Genomic DNA, 6,000 nt, shown 5'->3' with positions numbered 1-6,000 from the left:
CGACCCAGACGTGTTCGTGCAAAACGTATGCCACATTTTATGTCAGCCATGACAATGTTGTGCTTTACTTCACAGTGGCCCCAAGTTACTACATTGACCCAAGACATGGTAGCCTGCAAATCTGGACATCTGTTAGACAAGGGGGCTTACCACAGACTCATTCATTAGCAACAGGGTAACACACACACACACGCACAAACACACCGAGAGCTAGTCAGTCCACACATGCTCCCTCTAGTGTTTAATCTTTTCCCCAAATATTCACGAACTTGATGTATACATAAAATCACCCTTTAATGCAGCCATCTGTGTTCTTCCTTGAGTAATTTCATTCTGATCCATGCCCTTTCATTAGAAAAACAGAAAGAGAGCTTTGCTGCCCCACAACTCCTCCGCGAGCATCAAACGCAAGACACAAGAAAAGCAACAGCCGACATCCCGACTTGAACCTCGGTACATTGTGCTCTTGTCTAATTTCCTGATGTTTGATGAACGATTAATTGGTGAGAAGTACTCACTCTTTGACAACTCATTTTTACAACTCATGTTTACACCTCTGGCAACCAAATCCACTTCAGACTGAAGCGTAGAGGACAGGGCTTTCAGACAGTAGCTTTACCTGTCGTGGTCTCTCCCTCTGCCTCGTCTGCTTTCTGTCTGTTCATCTCTTTGTTTTGGAAGGTGTTTGAGGCTGTTCCCAAGACTGTGTGAATGAGGGTGTTTGATGCCCATGGCGAGGGATGAATACTAATACTGTACACTGGCAGAGCAGTGTAGAAGGGCGCTCTGCTGCCACCTTTTGGCAAATATCAAAGCCTCATACTGTAGATAGTCACAGTGATTGAGAATTCAGCAACAGTCGGTACCTTTGCAATGCTCTCTCCCCTTCTCTCTCTCTTCCTCTTCAACTACCTCCCATTCTTTACTGTGTTTCATTGGCAATCCACATCCTGTCTGTATTGTAAGTCCCCCTCTTTCTTGCTGTAGCACACTGCCTCCTCTTTTTTTCTCCCTCCACATGCCTCTCTTTCTCTTTCTCTCTCTCTCTCTCCAATCTTTTTTCTCCCTCCCTCTCGTCTTCTCTGTCTCACTCGCTCGCTTACATTCACGTAAACTCCATCCAGGAAATTAGATGTACAGTCTCATCTTCTGAGAGGTGTCATCATGTCCTCTGTTGATTGTTCCCTTCTATCTACCTGTTACAGAATGCATCCCAAATGGCACCCTATTCCCTATATAGTGCACTACTTTTGACCAGAACCCATAGGGCTCTGATCAAAGGTAGTGTACTATGTAGAGAATAGGGTGACATTTGGAACACAGGCACTGGTCGGCTCCACAGTGATTGCTCGGCAAACCTAATCAGCCAAGCCTCTTCCCTGTTCCCCATTATCCCCTGTCCTCCCAGGGATGACGTGATGAGACAATTAGTTGTAGGAAGCAGCGGCATCATGCCCATTGAAACTGAGTGGCACATGCCCACTCAATTTCATCTATTTGTAGGATAAAAATATACAAAGAAGTTTCTCTTAAACATAATGAATTTAAAGATATTGAATTTGGCTGTTAGTGCCCCTACAAAAATTATAGATACAGTACATGGCACGCACCAACTTGTTCACTTCATTATGCAACCTCTGATGATCAACAAGAAGCCAGGTGCCATTACTTAGCGCAAAACTACAAAACTATGACAAGGTGTCACGCCCTGACCTGAGAGAGAGGGTTTGTTTCTCTATGTGGTTAGGTCAGGGTGTGGGGTGGGCATTCTATGTTTTGTATTTCTTTGTGTTGGGCTGAGTATGGTTCCTAACCAGAGGCAGCTGTCTATCGTTGTCTCTGATTAGGAACCATACTTAGGCAGTGTCACGCCCTGACCTGAGAGAGCCTTTTTTATGTCTCTATTTAGGTTTGGTCAGGGTGTGATTTGGGTGGGCATTCTATGTCCTTTTTTCTATGCTTTGTATTTCTTTGTTTTGGCCTGGTATGGCTCTCAATCAGGGACAGCCTGTTTTCCTTTGGGGTTTGTGGGTAGTTAATTTCTGTTTAGTGTTTTGTAATACCTGACAGAACTGTTTGGCTGTCATTTTCTTGTTTTGTTCAAAGTGTCTCGATTACAATTAAATATGAGCACTCAACACGCTGCGCCTTGGTCTACTTCGTACGACACCCGTTACAGGCAGCCTGTTTTTCCTTTGGGTTTTGTGGGTAGTTGCTTTCTGTTTAGTTGTAAGTACATGACAGAACTGTCAGCTGTCATTTTTGTTCAATTTGTAAAGTGTTCATTTTTGCATTAAACTACAAGATGAACATATTCCACGCTGCACCTTGGTCTACTCATTTTGACGCCTGTGACACAAGGCATTATGTCTCTCAAAGAAAACGGACACTAGGTTAGTCCAAAATATCTAATATCATAATATCGGCACAGTTATAAGATTAACTCCCCAAAAATGTGATAATGTTTCTATTGAATGTGGGAAGAGACATTCTGTAACAACAAAGCAATACTAGAATTCTGCCCAATCCACAAACTCAGCAGAGTCCTACTCACCCTCAACATAGCAGGACCGGAAGCAACCGCTTGGCTTAGGGACTTTCCATCGCTAAATAATAACAACAAAGCTGATTGGGTGCAAAGATGTCACCCTGAAATGTGTTAAACCTGCATGTCTCAATTAACAGGCCCTAAAAATTGTCAAAGTCTCCAGCCACCCTAGTCATAGACTGTTCCCTCTGCTACCGCACGGCAAGCGGTACGCGCTAAGTCTAGGTCCAAGAGGCTTCTAAACAGCTTCTACCCCCCAAGCCATAAGACTCCTGAACAGCTAATCAAATGGTTACCCAGACTATTTGCATTGCCACCCCCTGTTTTACGCTGCTGCTACTCTCTGTTATTATCTATGCAAAGTCACTTTAATAACTCTACCTACATGTACATATTACCTCAATTACCTCGACACCAGTGCCCCGCACATTGACTGTACCCATGCCCCCTGTATATAGCCTCGCTATTGTTATTTTACTGCTGATCTTTATTTATTTGTTATTCTTATCGCTTATCTCTCTTATTTTCTTAACTGCATTGTTGGTTAAGGGCTTGTAAGTAAGCATTTCAATGGAAGGTTGTATTCGACGCATGTGACAAATAACATCTGATTTGAATTGATTTATATCAAGCATATTGGTACTTTGCTGCTGTATCAGTGTGGACTGTTTGGACATAATTCCTTAAATACCAATCTATGAACTCCTTCAAGGTGGAACATTTTCCACAAGAGAAGAGAAGAGAGAAGCAGTGAGAAGCAGACCTGGGATAAAATACTATTTAAAATCTTTCAAATTCGCGGCTTGCACTTTTGGGACGTGTCTGTTGCTTCATTGCAACAGGCAAGATCGAAAAGAAACAAAACAAAAAGAAAGAGAACTCTTCAAAGGGAGAAGCAGAGAGAAGAATAGAAGAGATAAAACAGAGTACATAAACGGAGAGAAGCAGAGGAGAGGAGATCAGTAATAGCATTGTTGTGATTCTGGCGATGCTCCCCCTGCCTGTCTCTATAATGAACCTGCCGCATATTAATCCCTATCACTAATGAGGCCATTCAGAATGATAAGCTTCCCCCGCACCCGCTAATGAACACATGCTAATGCTGCCGCTCCCTCTCCGCCAGGCCCCTTTCACTGAGCCTAAATCAGACAGCAACACCTGCCCGGCTGCACCGCCGTCCAGACAGCCATCAGCACATAGGCCTAGGTCCAAAATGCAGTGCATCTGTATGTTGGTTAATCTATCTATGCTTTCATTCGTCAGTCCATGTGTCCGCCGATTCATTAATTAATTCATCCATCCATCCTTCCATGAATGTTTGACATCCATCTGTCCATCCTTTCATCCATCTATCCATCCATCTTTTTTTGACGCCCATCTGTCAATCCATTCATCCATCCCTTCATATCTATCTAACGGCACATTTCTTACTTATCTGATGATTTGTACATCCCCCCATCATTCTGTCAGTTCAATGAGCTGACATAAATCTGAATTTCCTTACCATCCACTGATGAACTACATGTGCCCCATTGACATTATTTTCTGAATTCTTTAAATCTGGGACTCTAAATCAGGCAAGTGTGATTGTGTCTCGTCTCTATTTGGGCTTCTTCCAACGAACACCTTGAGGAACAGTGCTCCAAACAGGGGCGTATTCATTGAGGAAACCGTTTACCATTTAAGAACCAAACGGAAGCAAACAGAACAAAACAAGAATTTCTATTGGACAAATTTAGGTAAGTCCCTCCTCATTTTGTTCAGTTTGTTATGTTTTTAATAAACGTTTTTCAACGTTTTGAAACAGAATTGGTGTAATGAAAACTTCCCCTGCTCACCTCAAACTAAACCCAACCTACAAATATACATCCATGAAAAAAAGTAAGTCATGAAATACAGGACATTCGGAATTTATTCAGACCCCTTCACTTTTTCCACATTATGTTACATTACAGCCTTATTTTTTAAATTTTTTTTTTACCTTTATTCAACTAGGCAAGTCAGTTAAAAACAAAATATTATCTACAATGACATCCTACCAGGGAAGAGTGGGTTAACTGCCTTGTTCATGGGCAGCACGACATATTTTACCTTGTCATCTCGGGGATTCGATCCCGCAACCTTTAGGCTACCTGCCGCCCCTTTTTCAAAAATGTATTAAATTATTTTTGTTCCTCATCAATCTACACACAACACCCCATAATGACAAAGCAAAAATAGGTTTTTAGAAATGTTTGCAAATATATATATAAAAAAATGAAATATCAGTTACAGCCTTGAGTCTTCATGGGTATGACGCTACAAGCTTGGCACACCTGTATTTGGGGAGTTTCTCCCATTCTTCTCTGCAGATCCTCTCAAGCTCTGTCAGGTTAGATGGGGAGTGTCACTGCACAGCTTTTTCAGGTCTCTCCAGAGATGTTCAATCAGGTTCAAGTCCGGGCTCTGGCTGGACCACTCAAGGACATTCAGAGACTTGTCCCGAATCCACTCCTGCGTTGTCTTGGCTGTGTGCTTAAGGTCATTGTCCTGTTGGAAGGTGAACCTTCACCCCAGTCTGAGGTCCTTAGCACTCTGAGAAGGTTTTCATAAAGGATCTCTCTGTACTTTGCTCCGTTCATCTTTCACTCGATCCTGACAAGTCTCCCAGTCCCTGCCGCTGAAAAACATCCCCACAGCATGATGCTGTCACCACCATGCTTCACAGAAGGGATGGTGATAGGTTTCCTCCAGATGTGAAGCTTGGCATTCAGGCCAAAGAGTTCAACCTTGGTTTCATCAGACCAGAGAATCTTGTTTCTCATGGTCTGAAAGTCCTTTAGGGTGCCTTTTGGCAATTTTTTGGTACCCTTCCCCAGATCTGTGCTTCGACACAATCCTGTCTCGGAGCTCTACGGACAATTCCTTCGACCTCATGGCTTAGTTTTTGCTCAGACATGCACTGTCAACTGTGGGACCTTATATAGACAGGTGTGTTCCTTTAAAAATAATGTCCAAACAATTGAATTTACAATCAAGTTGTAGAAACATCTCAAGGATGATCAATGGAAACAGGATGCACCTGATGTCCATTTCAAGTCTCATAGCAAATGGTCTGAATACTTATCTAGATAAGGTATTTCTGTTTATTTAAAAAAAATAATTTTGCAAACATTTCTGAAAACCTGTTTTCACTTTGTCATTATGGGGTATTGTCTGTACAGTAGATTGATGAGGAAAACAATTTAGAATAAGGCTGTAGTGTAAGAAAATGTGGAAAAATGGGGGGGGGTCTGAATACTTTCCGAATGCTCTGTATTTAGACGTTATTTTTTGGAAGAGAAGTTTGAACTGTGAAGTTCTGTTAGCTGTTAGTCAGAAATGATCAACTTCATTATAGATTACCTTTTTGTTGTTTTGTTCCCTGGATGTTACCACATGTTATCCTTCCAGCTCATTAACTTTTGTTTTAG

This window comes from Salmo salar, chromosome 17 (assembly GCF_965601325.2).
Source record: "Salmo salar chromosome 17, fSalSal1, whole genome shotgun sequence".
Lineage (NCBI taxonomy): Eukaryota > Metazoa > Chordata > Actinopteri > Salmoniformes > Salmonidae > Salmo > Salmo salar.
Note: the sequence above shows the minus strand (reverse complement) of the source record.